The sequence below is a fragment of the Myotis myotis genome, unplaced genomic scaffold, assembly GCF_014108235.1.
Source record: "Myotis myotis isolate mMyoMyo1 unplaced genomic scaffold, mMyoMyo1.p scaffold_m19_p_4, whole genome shotgun sequence".
Taxonomy (NCBI): Eukaryota; Metazoa; Chordata; class Mammalia; order Chiroptera; family Vespertilionidae; genus Myotis; species Myotis myotis.
In genome coordinates, this window is record NW_023416346.1 from 118,554,591 (window position 1) to 118,573,485 (window position 18,895).

An 18,895-nucleotide genomic window follows, 5' to 3' on the forward strand; every position below is an offset into this window, starting at 1 on the left:
AATTTATTATAAGTGTCCTAATGAAAGATTTTTCAACTATAATACTTGGTAGAGACAAGTGGCCAGAAAATAAGTTTAAAATGAGAATAATTCACCAGCTATGAGTTCAGTTAAATATATTTTTAAATTTAAATGACCACTTAGAATATATGGAAAAAGTGATATATATAATCTGTAGCATGAGCCAAGACTTGTCAACAAATAATACATGGTTCCTTATAAAATTAAAGGAAGTATCTATATATGTAAAAGTCTAAGTGTCCGTCCATCCGACCAGTAGCTATGATGCACACTGACCACCAGGGGGCAGACGCTCAATGCAGGAGCTGCCATGATGCACACTGGCCATTTAAAAGTAAATGGCACCACGGACCTGGCGCTGACAAACCAACACTCAAATGGGACACAGGCCCCGCCACCAACCCAGAGCAACACCCCACCAAATCACAGCCAGCGCTGTCAAGACCCCATGGTGCAAAATGTGCCCCCCAGCCCAGCCCAACAACGGTAGCTGTGGGTACCAGGTAATGACGTCACTTAGCAACTCCTGGCTTCCTCTCCCTAGCGACTAGCATCCTTGAAGTGTCTTCAGCCCAGGAACCCAACTTGCTTGATTGCTAGGTGCAAACCTTTTACAGTTTAACCAAATGTTTGTGAAGCGTTTTCCCATGCCTCATCTCATTTGATCTTCACAGAAGTCCTGGAGTAGGTAGATAGGAGACTCAGTAGAATACTATTTTCTTTTCATTAGCAAAACGCAAATAGCGATATTAAAATATTTCTTCCAATTAATTTCCTTTCAATGTGCACGAATCTGTGCACCCGGCCACTAGTATTTAATAAAAAATATAACATTTGTTTTAGAGTAGAGATAAGTACTGTGTTAGTATCCTACATCAAGTGATTAAAAAAAATGCCATCTCATGAATAAAGTACTGAAAAGAGAAAAATTGTAAGACACAAGTTGGAATGGTAATTTGTTAAAAAATATCAGAAACATTTCTTTCTTTTTCCTAATTATTCACAAACAGGACATTTTGAGGTACATAGTACATATGGATTTCTGAGGTACCTCGTACATGTGGATTAGCTGCATTTAAGATCTATTAATTAATAAATTTAACTTTTTTGAGTGGCTGCTCTGTTCCTGGAGTGGAATCACGGATGAACAAGATAGACTTCCCCAGTCCCATAAGAAACTTGAATCTACCAGGTAAAATTTTTATGAATAAAAATGGTAATAATACAATGTGATAAACATAAGTCCCATGGCTTCCCCACTTAAAAAGCAAAACAAACAAGTAAAAGCTAACTTTGAAGCATCCATTTTACTTAAAACCCCAATTCCTTAGTTTGGTATTCCAAACCCTTCTCATGCATCTACCTCTTCAGAATTTCTCTCCCTTCACCCCCCTCCCCTTTTTCTCTCCTGGACCTTACCCCTCAACACACAAACCCTTCTTTAGCCACAGTAACCCTCTCATCATTTCCTGAGCTTAACTTTCAGATGTGTATGACTTTGCACATGCCTGTTCTCTCCGCCCAACTCCCATGTCAAGTCCAGTGAATGCCTACAGGTTTTTGTTTTTTTTCAATACTCAAGTCAAACACTACCTCCCCCGTAGCCTTCCCTGACTTTCCATCGTGGTCACAGCACTGATCTCCTGGAATCACATTTTTTTAAGCCTACAGCACCCGGTATTCCCAGGCGGTCTCCCATCCAAGTACTAACCAGGCCTGACCCTGCTTAGCTTCCGAGATCAGGGCTTGTTCAGGGTGGTATGGCCGTAGACTGGAATCACATTTTTTGTTTGTTTGCTTGGCGGCTGCCTCCACTAGGCTGTGCATTCAGGGGGGCAGAAATCATATTCATTTGCTATCACTGTCTAAAACAGTGTTTGGCATGATGTAAGAGTTGACTAAATGCCCGTTGAATGAATAAATAATTAAGTACAATGATGGAGTATACAGAGGGCTTAGGATGAATTCTGTCAAGCTTTTTGCCCAAGAGCATTCAGCAGGTGCCTGCACTCCCTAAAAGCTCTCTCTTAGACGGGTATCAAGATAATGGATTTGGCATCACTCTGTGGGAGTAGGTGTCAAAAACTGTGAAGGGTCTGAGATTTTTCCCTGCTTGCAAGCTAATAAGTGAGCCTGACACAGTTTCATGGATGCTGAAAGAAATGGCAGGCTCCTCAGCCAGAGACAAAGGACTCCATTACTCATGGTAAAGTTGTCAGCATGAGCTTCATGTTTGTACCAGTTCCTCTCAGTTGCATGGCGGTGACACAGAGGTGGGCCTGGGGTGGATGCTGCACACACTGTTGGTTTGCGACCCAGGTTAGGAGCTCTGAACATATGAAACACAATCTTTTAAAGGGGGCTGTTAGCAAACTTGCCCAGCTTTTGCCCCAGAGGGAGATACTATCTCTATTATTCTGGAAAGCAAAAATTTGTCCTCTGCTTTCAAGGTTGTTTGCTATATAGGTCCAGGGCTAGGGTGAGGCAAATGAGGTGCCCAAGGTGCAACATTTAAAGAGGCACTCACTCTGACTCTGCACTTGCACCACCCTGTCAGTGAGTGTCTCTTTAAACTCGCCACCTTAGGTACCATATTTGCATCACTCTAGTTCTGGCTCTGTGATAATACAAACAACCTCGAAAAGATAATCTGGAATAAAAGCTGTCGATGCCTTTATTCAGAAGACAGAATGTGAAGGCAGAATGTGAGATACCCATGGGGAATTGTGTCCTAGCCATAAATAATTCCCTAGTTATAAACAAATGTTTAAATGTCTCTCACCTCTGCAGCTGTTAACAGGAACTCTGATGCTAATACTTTGGAAATGAAAATCCTTAGTTTTCAAAGATATTTTAGGTTCCCAGCCATTTCACTCCTAGATATTTACCTAAGAGAAATGAAAGTATATGTACATACAAAGACTTGTACATGAATGTTCATAGCAACTTTATTTGCTGCTAGTAAAAACCCAAACACCTATGAACAGGTGAATGGATAAGAAAAATATGGCATGTCCTTATGATATAATATTTCTCAGAAATATAAAGGAATGAGCTATTGATACATTAAAAATGAATGGATTATCAAAATGACTATGCTAATTGAAAGAAGCCAAAAATCGATATCTTCATTCATCCATCTATACTGTATGATTCCATTAATGTAAAAATATGGGAAATGTAAACTATAGTGGCAGAAAGCAGAACAGTAGATTACAGAGAGACAGGAAACTTTTAGAGGTGAAGGAAATGTTCATTGTCTTGATGATTTCATGAGTATATACACATCAGCATTTATGGAATTGATACTGTAAATATTAGGCATGTTATTGTATGTCAACCATACTTGACTAAATCTGTTTTAAAAGGAAGATTTTAGGTTCAGAAATGGACGGAGCATAGATGCTTGGCTCTTTTGCCCCTGGGTTCAGAGGAGAGGTATTTTATCTGCTACCCAATGGCTTCTTCCACATTATTTGAACTTTCCCAATTTGTATCTGGAGGGAAATTCTTCAGAATTGAAAGATTATTTATGTGAACACGAAAAGGCAGGAGCACATGGAACACATAAGGTGCTCTCAGTGATTCATAGCTGGTGTGAATTAGCACAGTTAGATTGCTCTTCTTCCAATATGCAACTGAAATCACTGTTTGAAAAAACCCCCAAACAAACAGGCCCCGTGGGGGGAGGGGGGATAGATGATTTTGGAGATGTGGAAAAATCAGGACAGAGAGGAAATGCAAGTTGGAACTTAGAATGGCAGAAAAACGCTGGTGTTCTAGAAAGTAGTAGTGAGGGAAATGTAAACGTATTAAGATAGCTCATCAAAATAAGTTGCTCCATGCCATATTATAGGTATCTGATAATTATTTAATTGGTGGATGAATGGGCAAATGGATGAATACTGCCTAGGGCTGGCTTAGGGCAAAGGAAAGAAGAAGGGATGCCTTTTTCTTTGCATGTTGAGATAAGTAGTTTGGATGGATTTTCTATGGAAAATGTATTCTAACTCCCCAGACAACTGACTCACCAAAAATTACTTGGACATCAGGATATGTCTTATTCATAATAAACAAACATGTATTGTTCTATGATCTAAGACCTGTACCATTTAGAACCATTGGGATCCACCTTAAGAATGAAATAAGCCAGAGAAAGACAAGTACCATATGATTTCACTCTTATGTGGAATCTAATGAACAAAATGAACTAAGAAGCAAAATAATAGACTCATAGATAGAGGCAGGCTAACAGCTGTCTGGGGTGGGAGGCTTGGGATGGAGGGATTGAGAACAAAATAAGAGTGAAAAAACTCATGGACAGGACAATAGTGTGGTGATTGCCAGGGAAAGAGGGTGGAAGGAGGTGGAGGACAGTATAGGGGGGATAAATGGTTATGAAAGGAAACTTGACGTGGGGTGGCAAATACATAGTACATGTAGAGATGATGTGTTGTAGAATTGTACACCTGGAACCTCTATAATTTTGTTGGCGAGTGTCACCCCAATAAATTCAATAAAAAGGAAAAAACCCAGAAATGCTCACTCTTCTTAAGTGTTGAAAAACAGTCACCTAAGCGATGTTGAGTATATAAAAGCTAACCTGGGTTCTTGATAAAAGATCAACTCTCAACTGGGTTTCAGAAAAGGGAAGAGTTCACTGTGGGTTATACTTTGTGGAGGAAGTTGGCTATGAGCTTGGTGTTGAAGGATGGTTTATAATTGGATTGGCAAATGGGAAGTGAGAGGGCATTCCGAGAACAAAGACGTGAGTAGAGCAGTCTGCCTTCAGTTGAGGGAGCATGTTTGCAAAGTGTGGGTAGGCAGATGGGGACCAAGTTACTAAGGACCAAGTTAGTAAGGATATGGAAAGATAGAAGAGTTTAGATTTTATCCAATAGACATTTGGAAGCCTGTATAGGATGTATTCATTTGTAAGTAACAAAAAAGTGACTTTCACAAATAAAGGTTGGGAAACCAGTCCTGAGCATATTAACTTTCTGTTCTCATATTTGCCACCTTATAGTCATAAATAGAGGCCCAGTGCACAAGTTCGTGCATGGGTGAGGTCCAGCCGGCCTACCCCAACGGGGGCCGATCAGGGCTGGGCTGGCGGGGGTGAGGGAGGGAACATGGGAGGTTGCCTGGTTGGCCCCGCCCCTGATTGGGGTGGGGGTGGGGCCGATGGGGAGCAAGAGCAGCTCAGGGAGGGGCCGCAGACAGTTGCCTGGCTGACCCTGCCCCCTATCAGGGTGGGGAGGGTGACCGGGGGTGGGGCCTCCCGGGGGAAGGGGCTGAGGGAGGTTGGGGGGGGCCAGTCAGGCCCTAATCAGGCCAGGTGGCTGCCACAGTGTGCTTCATAGCAACCGGTCGTTTCGTCGTTCCAGTTGCTTGGCTTTTATATATATATATATACATATATATGTAGATAGATAGATATAGATAGATATATATGTAGATAGATAGATATAGATATGGCTGCTATAGCTCTAGGCATCACTTCTACATTCATGTTGGGAAGCAGGGGGAAATGGTGATGCCAGCCAGCTCTCTTTTCATACCTGTCCTTTTCTAAAGGGATTAAAAGCTTTTCCAAAAGCCTTTGTCAGACTTTTGGTTTTGTTTCATGGAACAGTACTGGGCTACAAGCCTACCTCTAGGGCAAAGGAAGCTGGGAAAGAATGTATTGGGCTTTTCAGCCTCTCTAATGGACATGTCAAGGCAGAAGGGTATCAGTAATGGCTGTTGAGTTCATTAATAAACATGTGTTACAGAGCCATGGTGATTCTTGAGTAGGAAAATGGCATGTTGAAAGTATATATCCTACCGAAGATTGTCCTCAGAAAATTCATAACTTGAGAATAGGAGAGTTGGGATGATTTAGATGATTTTCCATAAAATATCTACCCACTTCTCCCTGCGTCTGTGGGCATCTACTCCTTCACCTCACTAATGCTGGATTTGGCCACATGGTTATCTTTGAACAATGGAATGTGAGGGGAAATGACAGTGCACTAATTCTGAGACTAAGCCTTACAAACATCTCATGTTTCTGCTTATCTTTATTCTGCTTATTTTTATCATGCTTCTTCCACTGTCCTGAAATCAGTATGCCTCCCTGGTAGCCCACTGGTTCCAGTACAATAAAGATATGTGGAACAGGGTCATCCTGGTCAACCCGCAGACCTGTAGCTTGAAGAAGAGCTACCATAAGCTGACCTGTAGACCTATGAGAATAAAGATAAAGGGACATATTCTGTTCTACTGAGATTTTGTGGTCTCTTGTTATACAGAAGTAGTGTAATAATCCTTATGTTAACTTGGTCTCCCTTTGACATTATTGTTATTCAAAATTCAAAATAATATCGACATAAGGCATTTGTACTCAGCTCACACATCAGTGACAACTGATAGTTTTCCCTGGTAGGAGGGTAGACTACGTATTTCTCCATTTTACAGACTAGAAAGTAGAATATGAGAGGTAAGTTATTTCCTAAAGCTCAATTGACTAGTATTTGGAATACACCTGTATTTCTTTTTTTTTCTCAAAGCCCATTATTTTAAAAATTATCTTTTACTTTGGTGCCATGGCTACAAAGGTGTATGTTTTGGTTCATAATAGTGTTTATGGGTCCTTGATTGGGATCACTGTGCCTGGAACATTATAGACATTTAATTTGTTGAATGAATAAATTTGTGATAAATGGGTGAATGAATGAATAAGCACTTAAGAATATATTTGTAGTTAGAGGGTGAAAGCTTTCATAATCTTTTCAAGTATACAATGAGGAGACTCTTCTATTGTCAAACCCTTCCCAGTTTCACTCTGCCAATCAAAATACATTCCAATTTGTAAGGGTTGAACTCAACAACCTGGTTATCACCCAGCTTTAGGAAAGCAAAGAAATTACATTTGTCAAGACATTAGAAGAAGACACAGAGTATTATTAACATAGAGAGAATGCCATGTGTGCTTGGTGTGCTTCCCTGTATCATTTATATCATGCGTATCACTATGGCACCCAGGTAGACAGGAACAGTGGGATGCTGGAGATCTCCTAAATCCGTGGTCGGCAAACTGCGGCTCACGAGCCACATGTGGCTCTTTGGCCCCTTGAGTGTGGCTCTTCCTAAGTCTTAGGAGTACCCTAATTAAGTTAATAACGATTTATCTACCTATATAGTTTAAGTTTAAAAAATTTGGCTCTCAAAAGAAATTTCAATCGTTGTCCTGTTGATATTTGGCTCTGTTGACTAATGAGTTTGCCGAGCACTGTCCTAAATCATGTCCATCAGCCAGCTTATGTAATAGGCAATAGTGAGATGAGAAAGGGAATGAAGACAGACAAACCTGGAGCAGACAAAAGGAGGGGGGGAAAGAGACACAGTGATAATACTCCTCTTTTAGGCAAGATCTCGATAGAAATGGGGCAGACACCATTCAAAACATCACTGTTCTTCAATTTTACCACTTTAATTGTAAATAAAATAAATCGTTTTAAATCATTAAAATCTAATGAAAATAAATATGGCTAAATAATCCATTTCTTTTACTTCAATTTTACTACTTTGAATTCGAATTAAAATGAATCAGCAAAATTTGCTGGGTAACTTCCCAGTGTGCTGAAAGCCCCACCAAGTATGGACAAGGAGGATGAAACCAACATTGCTGGGATGATATTGTAGTGAGGTAGAAGGAGTGGGTGGTGTTGGGATATCTGAATAGCAAGTCAAAGGAGCTTCAGTAGCTCCCCATTATTCTTGGGTAAAGGTTAAACTTTGTGCCACTGTTCTCAAGAACTTTTACAATCTGACCCCAATTTTTCTAACCTAATTTCTGGGTATTTTTCTCACACTACGCATCAGCAAACACTCTAACAAGCTGTGAAATACTTTTTTTTTAAAAAGCAATGTTATTTAATGAGTTTAGTTAATGCAACTTTCACATAAGAAAATTTCCCCTATTGTAGTTGGAACTAATTTCCCAACTCTTCATTCCCGCCTTATAATAGAATTACAAATCTGTGCTCCTACTTTGTGGTACCTCCCACCAGAGGAAACAGTTTATTTCCCACTTGGTTGATGTAAAGCTTGGCTGTGTGTCTTGCTTTGGAAAATGGAGTAGATGGATGAGCAAGCATGCTTACGTGGCTTGGCTTGGTCTCTTGAAATTCTGCCATTCACCATGAAAAAAACATTTCACAGGTAGCTTCTGGCCCCAGAATGTTGAGGACACATGTTATACACATGAACTTGATATTAAGCCTGGAGTCTAGCATGGCTCAGCCAAACCAAGTCAAGAAATACAGTTTACCCATAAGAACAGTAAATTCTGTTATTGTAAGCTACTGAAATTGAGGTTTTATTATGGTATTATAGAATTCTAAGCCATAAGAATTTTGCCTAATAATATACTGTAGATGACAGATCCAAGATTACCTAAGTATAATAAATTCTTATGCAGGCCTATTTTTGTCATTATTTTATTGTCTAAAGTTTTACATAATGTCTCCTTTTTCCCCAATTGACCTCCCCGCCCCCAGCCATTCCCACCCCGAGCAAGCCCCAACTGCCCCAGTGTCTGTGTCCATTGGTTATGCTAATATGCATGCATACAAGTCCTTTGGTTGCTCTATAACCCCCCTAGCTTCACTGCCATTTGTCTCTGGATCTATTTTTGTTCATCCAGCTATGTTGGTCATTATATCCCACATATGAGTGAGATCATGTGATATTTATCTTTCTCCGACTGGCTTATTTTGCTTAGCATAATGCTCTCCAGTTCCATCCATGCTGTCGCAAATGGTAGAAGTTCCTTCTTTTTTATAGCGGCATAGAATTCTATTGTGTAGATGTACCACAGTTTTTTAATCCACTCATCTGCTGATGGGCACTTAGGCTGTTTCCAAATCTTAGCTATGGTGAATTGTGCCGTTATGAACATAGGGGTGCATATGTACTTTCTGATTGGTGTTTCTGGTTTCTTGGGATATATTCCTAGAAGTGGGATTACTGGGTCAAATGGGAGTTCCATTTTTAAATTTTCGAGGAAACTCCATACTGTCTTCTACAGTGGCTGCACCAGTCTACATTCCCACCAGCAGTTTATGCAGGCCTTTTTATCCTGACAGTTCTCAATGAACACATTGAGTATCTCCTATGTGTCTAGGACTTCATTAAATCTTTAAATCAAGCAATGTGGGAGCAGAAAATGGGATTTAGAGAAAAGTATTAAACATATTTTGAGATGCAAGGAGCTAATCATTTCCCCCACTTGATTATTAACCCCCAAATGCTTTACTTTTAACTGTGATTTTTATACATAGACTCTGATCAAAGATTAACTTTTTTGAAATTAGTTTGAATATTAATTTGATGCCAAATGTATTTGGACATAAGCTGACCTCAGCTTATGGATCATTCATTTTAGGAGTTACATGATTTTCTCCTAGCTTCCCCCCCACCCCCCAGCTACTTTTGAAGTGTTGTTTTGTTTTGTTTTTTTTGGGGGGGGCTCAAAGCAAGAGGGAGAAGCAGGGAAGGCTTGAGATCAGAAGTCATTGGGTGCTGTCTTGATCATGGGTTATGTGATTCAACAAGTTGCTTATCTGCTCTGCACTTGGTATCCCCATCTATCAAATGGGGACATTAATAAATTGCACTTGGTAGAGTCATTGTGAAGATCAAATGTGATAATGTGCGTGAAAGCACACTTACAACGTGCTTGGAAATTATGAAAGTGCAGGCATACCCCATTTTATTGCACTCTGCTTTATTGTGCTTCACAGGTATTTTTTTTTTTTTAACAAATTGAAGGTCAGACTTTCCACTAGCATAAAGATTATGGATCATTTTATTGAGGTACTTGCTTTTTTAAGAAAGCAGTTTAAAAGGCAATTTATAGAACAATCCAATCAAAAAATGGGCAAAGAACTTAGACACTTTTAGAAAGTGGACATATAGAAGGCCAAGAGACATATGAAAACATTCACAAAGTCACTAATCATCAAGAGATGATAATCAAAACGACAATGAGGTACCATCTCACAGCTGTCAGAATGGCTATCATCACCAAATCAACAAACAACAAGTGCTGGTGAGGATGTGGAGAAAAAGGAACCCTCGTGCACTGCTGGTGGGAATGCAGACTAGTCCAGCCACTGTGGAGAACAGTATGGAGCTTCCTCAAAAAACTACAAATGGAACTCCCATTTGACCCAGTAATCCCACTTCTAGGAATATATCCCAAGAAACCAGAAACACCAATCAGAAAGGACATATGCAAGCCTATGTTCATAGCAGCACAATTTACCATAGCTAAGATTTGGAAACAGCCTAAGTGCCCATCAGCAGATGAATGGATTAGAAAACTGTGGCACATCTACACAATGGAATACTATGCTGCTGTAAAAAGAAGGAATTCTTACAATTTGCAACAGCATGGGTGGAACTGGAGAGCATTATGCTAAGTGAAATAAGTCAGTTGGAGAAAGATAAATATCACATGATCTCACTCATTTGTAGAATATAATGAACAACATAAAGTGATGAACATAAATAGATCCAGAGACAGAGAAGCATCAAACAGACCATCAAACTTCAGAGGGAAGGAGGGGGCGAGGGGGTAAGAGATCACCCAAAGGACTTGTATGCATGCATATTATGCACCCAATGGACACAGACACTAGAGGGGGCGGTCAGGGCATGTGTGGGGGTGGGGGAGTGTGTATGTGGGTGGATGGGGAGAGGTCAATGGGGAGAAAAAGGAGACATGTGTAATACTATATGTAATACTTTAAACAATAAAGAACTAAAAAAAATAAGTATAGCTTAAAAAATAAAAAAAAATTGAAAGACAGTTTATGATATACTATCTCATTTAAAAGCATGCATATTTTACATATGTCAGAATGTGTTTTTATTTTCTTCCTTTTTTCTTATCTTTTTCTAATTTTTTAAAAAATGAATACACATCTATTATACGTATCAGTAAAAAGTAAGACGCAAAGAACTTGCCAATCAGCTTAGAAAGGGAATGGTGACAATTAAATACTTGAGACACGATTTAAAGGCATTAATCCCCTATTACCTCTGTATCTCTTATTTAGAAGCACAAGCCTGGTGATTATTACAAATTTCTTTAAAGTCAACCTATTTATCTATAAAAAGGAGATACAGTAATGCATGCCTTATAGGGCTATTGTGGGAATCAATAAGGTAATAACTCTGACAGGCTCTATCCACACATGCAAGGCCCCAGCCCTCCAGGTGCCATTCATATTTAGGGAAGGGCCCAAGGAGTATGCTTACCAGCCATACAGTTCAGTACTAGGTGGGTGACACTTTTGTATGCCTATGCCACTGGAGTATGCCATGACTGACTGGCACCCCTTCCCTGCATAATGCCACGATTGCATGTACTCCTTCCCCTTCTGCTCAGTTTTCCTTCCTCCACTGGTCCCAACCAGTTTAATGGTTTCCAGATAGCAAGATAGTTTAGAGGATGTGCTGGAGTGTTAAAGGTGAAAAAGACCCATTAATTTTTCTGGAACCTTCAGTGGTCCGACTCCCCAATTTTCCTTTTCAGAAATGTGGGGAATGCCCCTTTCCTGCTTTAGAATAATAGTTACTCCAGGTGCATACTTCCCCAGTGCTGCTTAGGAACCCAAACAGCCCTTTATGGTTTTTCTCTCACCCCTGTTCCCTAGATAGAAATCTGAATGACACTAATGATAGTGTGCTCAGAATTGGACTATCCCTTTTATCTTTGGACTAGAGGCCCGGTGCATGAATTCGTGCATGGGTGGAGTCTGGCCAGCCCACCCGATCAGGCTGATCAGGCCAGGCCAGCTTGGGGGAGGAGCCACAGGTGGGGCCGGCCCCACCCCCTGGCCAAACTCCCGGTTGAGGGGACAATTTGCATATTAGCCTTTTATTATATAGGATGAATATGGCCCAGTTTTCTTGACTCCCCATTTTCTATGCATACACTGCTACAGGTTTCACTCTGAGCATACACAGGTGTTGTGAGGGTGGCTTTATGTCCCCAAGACTGTTCTGGTCCACACCATTCTCACCCCAGGAGTTTGCAGTTGTCTCTACCTACACCAGCCTACATGGATCCAGAGTAGTTTCCTTCTTCCTTTGCTGTGGTGTTTGCTGTGCCAAATAAACCTGTAATCACAGATCATTGGGAAACTGGCTGGGACTGGGGACCTGGCAGATGGACCATTGTTTTAGGACATATTTCACCACCCAGGCATCACTGCTCCCAAATTAGATTGCGCCCTTCTATCAGTAAATACATTGTCTCATTTGTCTTCATACTCTCAGTACCTAGCATAGGGCCTGGTAAGTTGTAGGCCATGGCAGCTAATTATAGCTGAGTCAAGAGTCCTGGGATCTGGGCCCAGGTTTGCCTCTGATCCTTGGTCTGGAACCACACCCGAGATATCTTGGAGGTATGTATTTATTTCTAGGAGAAAGAAAGAAAAAAAAGATTTAACTAGTGCCTTATCTTAAAGGGCTAAATGTATCTGGGGTTAAGTTTCTTCCACTTATACAAAAACTTTTTTTTGTTGTTTTTGTTTTTTGTTGTTTTTTTTGTTCTTGTCTTTTCAGTTTGGTTTGATATTTTATCCTAATCTGCCCTGATACTTGATTGCAAGGAAAAGATGAGCTTGCTTCATTCTTCTCTCTTTCCATGATGGGAATTACCTCATGCTTCAGTAAAAAGTAGTGAGAGGACTTGTTTAATGTCTTTTCCTTGCTTTATGAATATCCAGATTCAGCTTTCTTATAGAAAGCTCAACAGCATCAACAGAATCTATCAATTATCAAATCAAACAGATAATGGTTTAATCACAGGTACTATGTTAGAAAAATAATGTTTTTTGAAGCCTACCAGTCCTACAGTTCAGTCTTGGCTACTTTATTTAGAACCTTCTTCTAAACCTTTCAGGGCCTCAGTTTCTGCACTTGTCAAATTCCACTTCATTGGGGTTATTTGCAGGATTCAATGAAATCCATATGTCAACTATTCTTCATTTTGAACTTTGAGCACAGACATCCCATAAACACTATAAAGTATGGTCTCCAGTTGGCAAAATATGGCCTTCTAATTTTTCCTTGGCTTAAATTTATTTATGGTCCAAAGTATGTTTTGGGAATATTTTTGAAAATGTTGAAACTGGCTTCTTTTTAGTAGTGAGCATTGAATTTACTCTCTACAAAATGAAGAAACAGAAAAGTCAGGTGGTAATGACAAAAAGCATGTATCTGGCCTTTGAATGCAATCAAACCATAAATCCAAGGGCTCATTTGAGAAAATGCATTGTATTTGAGTCTGAGTCTTCTCTCCTTAACCAATGGCAAGTTTCCTTGGTCTTTCTTCAGGACAAAAAATAAAATAAAATTTGTTCACCTGGGAAAAAACAATATTTTTGGTTAAAGTCTGCCTGAATAGATCTCATAGTATAACATAACATCCTTGAAGTGACCAGCCCTAGCTGGTCTGGCTCAGTAGATAGAGCATCGGCCTGCGGACTGAAGGGTCTCCAGTTGGATTCCAGTCAAGGGCACATTCCCGGGTTGCGGGCTTGATGCCCAGTTGGGGGCATGCAGGAGGCAGCCAATCAATGATTATCTCTCATCATAATTGATGCTTCTCTCTCTCTCTCTCTCTCTCTCTCTCTCTCTCTCTCTCTCTCTCTCTCTCCCCCCCCCATTCCTCTCTGGAATCAAAAAAAAAGGAAAGATCACACCTCATTTTGTATTTTTTTTATGAGCATACACTTTAAAACGATATCTTATTTTTAAAGAGCAAAACTTAAATTCAAAGTATAGTTCATTTTAAAGTAGTTATGAAAAGGCTCCTAAACCTATCATTATAAATCTCAGAGATTCCATATGAATGGAAGGGAATATAACAAAGCACCCACCCCCTTTTTAAACAAATAAAGTACTATGCCCAGCATAATTTCTAATTTCTGGACTCAGATGCTCAACAAATACACATTTCAGGCCCATGTAATGGTAGCATTTATTCATGCTAAGATTTTTGTGTTCACCTCTCTCTCTCTCTCTCTCTCTCTCTCTCTCTCTCTCTCTCTCTCTCTCTCTCTCTCTCTCTCCAGGACAGCCCCAAGCTTTGTTCAGCAGTGTTTCCACCACACTTAACTCACGGCAGACACAGAGTAGGCCTTGAGTATTTTAGTTGGGATGGATGGATGGATGGATGGAAAAAATGAACAAATGTCAAGAGGTTTGAAGCTTCCCTGCTTTTCATTGGATGTCTGATTTCCTCACATCCTCTGAACTATCTTGCTATCTGGAAAGCATTAAAAACTGGGGAAGAAGGAAAAGGTTCAAGGAGCCAGAGTCAGCTATCTTCTTACCCCACTACTTTAGAAAAGGCCTTGTAAACTCAGTTATCTTCCTCCTCTACCACCTACCCAAGGAGGGTGTAAGACAGGGGCGGAGGTTCCAACTACCAAGGAGAGAGACTGGTGATTTCTGCGATGTCACGGGGGCCATAAATGAATTGTACCAGGCTCAGAATATAAAACAAGAAATTCTTCAGATTCTCTGAAACAGTTTTTTTCTCCTTTCAAGTTATTGTCAATCAAACAAATGCATTCCAAGGTCATTATAAAATGATTCGGGGATTGTTCATGCCACTGTTCCCTGATTACTGCAGTCAATCAAGAATCCATTTTGTGTTATTTCAACATGATGCTACTCAGTTTATTCAGCTGCATACCTAACAGGGTCTTTGATTAAACATGTGGTCTGGGATTGAGAGTATTGTCTCATTTCTCTGCAGACACACATCTCCCCTCAGCAAATGATCCTCTAAGCACCCCCACAGAAGCACTTCTTTGAAAGAAAATGTAGTCCAGGCTGATAGGAAAGGGCACATTTCCATCTAATTGCTTGTATTGTCAGTTTCCCAGTTATGTTTTTCTTTGTACAGGACAGTTCTAGAAGGTGAATGCAGTGCGCTTCCACATACATTTGAAAGGTTTTCTTATTTTTGGTTCTAGTGACAATTCATTTGTTATTTTTATGGTAAGCTAGGGAATGTGGTGTTGATTACAGCGGTTACCCTCTATTCTTGCAGTTGGCAGCACAGATTCGCCAGGGATCACCTCCTCTGCTTACTCTCAAGCCCACAGTTGGAGAAAACTGCTTATATTGGTACAGCAATTAAGAGGGCACCTGAGAATTTGCAAACTCTCCAGTCCATTAGTTGGTGCAGCATTAGTTACCACGAATAAAGGTTGCTTGTATCCTTTTAATTTTTTTTTAAATCCTCACCCAAGGATTTTTTTTTTTTTTTTTTTTTTTTTTTTTTTTTTTTTTTTTTTTAGAGAGAGAGAGAGAGAGAGAGAGAGAGAGAGAGAGAGAGAAAGAGGGGGAGGGAGAGAAACATCGATGGGAGAGAAAAACATTGCTTCCTGTACATACTCCGACTGGGGATCGAACACACAGCCTAGGTAGGTGCCCTGATTGGGAATTGAACCTGCAACATTTTTGATGTATGGGATGATGCTCCAACCAACTAAGCCACCCAGCCAGGGCTGTATCCTTTGAATGACTTAAATTCAATGTATTCTCCAACAGACTTGGCTGGATTCTTTCCAAGTTCTATATACTTCTAGAATCCCAAAGACCATATTTTGGAGAATGCCCTGGGTATTATTTTGGTGGCTAACAACACCTACTATGTTCAAAAGTTGCATTTCCTATATTTATTTTGGGATCATCAACATTCCATTTCTTGTTATGGACTCTTGATACCCATTTACAGCATTATGTGTTAGGAATCATTAATATAATGGGGATAGAATGAAAGCCCTTGATTAGCAGGGCATGTACCTGGATCAGATACCTATTACCATAGTAATACTGCAGAACAAATGTCCTTGATGGCATAAAACATTATACATGTATTTAGCTGTGTGGAGAGTGGCTACAGTGTTTGGACAGGTTCAAGCCTCGGACTGATGAGAGGGCACAGTCCTCTTATGGCCACATGCAAGTCCCAGCTTGGAGAGCAGAGCCCTACCAGCACAATTATAGCCAACAGCTATACAGTGGGGCCTTGACTTACGAGTGTCCCGACTAACGAGTTTTTTGAGATACCAGCTGTCTCTCGGCCAATTTTTTGCATTGAGTTGACAGAGTAATTTGAGTTAACGAGCTCCTTAACGAGCTCTGTCTCGGAACGAATTAAACTCGTAAGTCAAGGCCCCACTGTAGTTGTAAGCTTGAACCTATGGTCCAAACACGTGGCCCCAGGTGTCTGAGTGATGAGGGCTTGATAGAGTTCAGGTGCATGTAATTGAGTAGGATTGAAACCCATGAGAATGCTGTAAACATCTTGACCACACCCTTACTTTGCCTCGTGGAACCTGGCTATAAAATAAAGACACGGCTTGTTGTCCTGGTGCTGTCGCTAGCTCTCCATCAGAGAGACTCTCCATCAGAGAGGACAGCATCCCACCCAGACCCAGCTTTCTTCTCTTGTCTGTCTTTTCTCAATCCTTCACCGCCCCCTCTCAGGCTTACTGAACCTGGCTGAGCTGGCGCGGCACATAAGGCGCCCAACGTGGGGCTGAGTATGCCATGGCCGTGCTGGCTCGCCACATAGCTGATTCAGTCAAGGCTCACTCCTGTGTCCATGGTCAGATGCCAGTTGACCAAGGCAACTTTCTTGATACTGGCTGGGCTGGCTGTGCCAGCTGTCCGCCTGTCTAAGATGGCCTTGGCTGGAAACACAGGAGCACATCAGCTCTCCTCCATGTGTCTTTCATTCACCAGCAGGCAAGCCCAAGAATGTTCCCATAGCAGTGGTCAAGGACAGGAGCAAGCAAGGCTACTCACACAAGGACTTGTCAAGTCTCTGCATGCCTCATATTTGCTAATATCCTATGGTTCAAGCAAGTCAAAGTAAATTGGGTGGGCACTGCAAAATTACAGAGCAAAGGACTGGAAATAGGGTGGAGTGAGGAACTGGAGCCGGTTCCTGCAATCGGTCTACTACAAAGTCTTCAGTTCTCAGCCTGTCTGGAGCCGGATTTCACTTTCCATTGATCATGCAAGCTTTCCCCCTTCCATTCCCCTCACAGATTTGAATGACTTGCCCCCTTTTTTTGTTCATGGGCTCATTTTCCTCGTTTCCTTCATGCAATTTCCTGTTTTCCTTTTTCCACCTTCCTTTCTCTCAGACATAACCTCCTTTTCTTGTTTCCCTTTCCCCTTTTCCCTCTCCTTCCTTCCTGTAGAAAATCTAAAAACAAACCTGAAGTTCTCATGCACATATATAATTGTCTGAAAAGAGTACTTTCCTTTTGGTCCCTGGAGCTCTCATTACTGATTAACACCTTAGAAAAGGAAATGCTGAAACCTCTATTTCTCCAGAAACTGGGTGGTTCTGGTGTGGGCAGGAAGAATCAGACTGAAGTTGTCCTGAAAGTGGTGGGCAGGGGTGGGGTGGAGGGACCTTGGTGAACCAAACACAGAATTAAAAACTAAGTAGATTTCCCAACATTTTTTGTTGAAGTTTTCACCCAAATTTACCAACTGAAAATGTGAATGGGGCCTTTCTTTTTAATTACAGGTTTAGAATAGACAAGGATGCAGGTGTTATTTTGGTTGGTAGTATGTGGTGATAATCATTGTTGCCATAGCTACTCGATAAGTGTTCAACAGAATATCACTTCGTGTTGCAACTTCAAATAAAGGCTGTAAAAGTTCTATGCTTCCCATATAGATTTAATTTAAAGGAAAAAGAGTCTGCTATATTCAGGCTTGGATCTGTTTCTTAATCTGTTTCTAAAAATAAGGTTGAATTCGAAAAACAGGTCAATTCAGGGGTAAGTAAATTTCCTTAATAGGTTTAAACTCAGTTAGGCTAGCTCCTTCTGCAGACTTGGCTTACATTACACTAATTGGATAGCAACTTAGCAAAGTGAGATATATTAAGGTGATTTATTATGGTAAACATTTAGAAGTTTCAGGCTTTTGACTGATTTCAAGGAAAAGAGCCCTACTTTTATATGAAGCTCATACAACGTGCCAATCCCTGGTTCAGAAAAAATCTGTAAAAGTTTCACATACAGTAACTTGTACTTTAAGAAGGCTTGGTGGCTCCATGGAGCAGGCCTTTCCCCACCCCCTCCCCTCATGAGTGTTTTCCTTGCCTCTTCCTCCTAAGCTCCAAGGGCTTTTTTTTTTTTGCCTCTGTAACTTGTTTCCTGAGCCCATTTCTTCTACAGCTCACTTCTTCTACCTCTGTGACTTTCTAAATATCATCAACAACATAAACTGATGAACGAGAACAGATCCAGAGGCAGAGAAGCATCGATCAGACTGTCAAACCTCAGAGGGAAGGCAGAGGGCGGGGGAAGGGGGAGAGATCAACCAAAGGACTTGTATGCATGCATATAAGCCTAACTAATGGACACAGACACCAGGGAGATGAGGGCACAAGTGTGTGTGGGGGTAAGAACACATATGTAATGCCTTCATAAAGAAAATAGAAAAAATTCTCATTAAAAAAAGTGAAGGGCCTGGCCAGCGTGGCTCAGTGGTTGAGCGTCGACCTATAAACCAGGAGGTCATGGATGGATTCCTGGTCAGGGTACATGCCCGGGTTGTGGGCTTGATCCCCGGTGTGGGGCGTGCAGGAGGCAGCCGATCCATGATTCTCTCTCATCATTGATGTTTCTGCCTCTCTCTCTGAAAACAATATATATGACAAAAGAAGGCTCAAAAGCATTTTCTCAAATTCTTCCTCTATTAATCTACCTTGGGACAGCATGGGCTTGGTTCCATGTAGTTAATTCAATGTGAAGTGGCAAGTCCACTT

General features: G+C 40.9%; 1 pseudogene; it reads right to left on the reverse strand.

Annotated features, from left to right (window-relative positions):
- Positions 1–1,683: 1,683 nt before the first annotated feature.
- Positions 1,684–1,793, reverse strand: LOC118654778 (annotated as a pseudogene).
- Between the last annotated feature and the right edge of the window lie 17,102 nt (positions 1,794–18,895).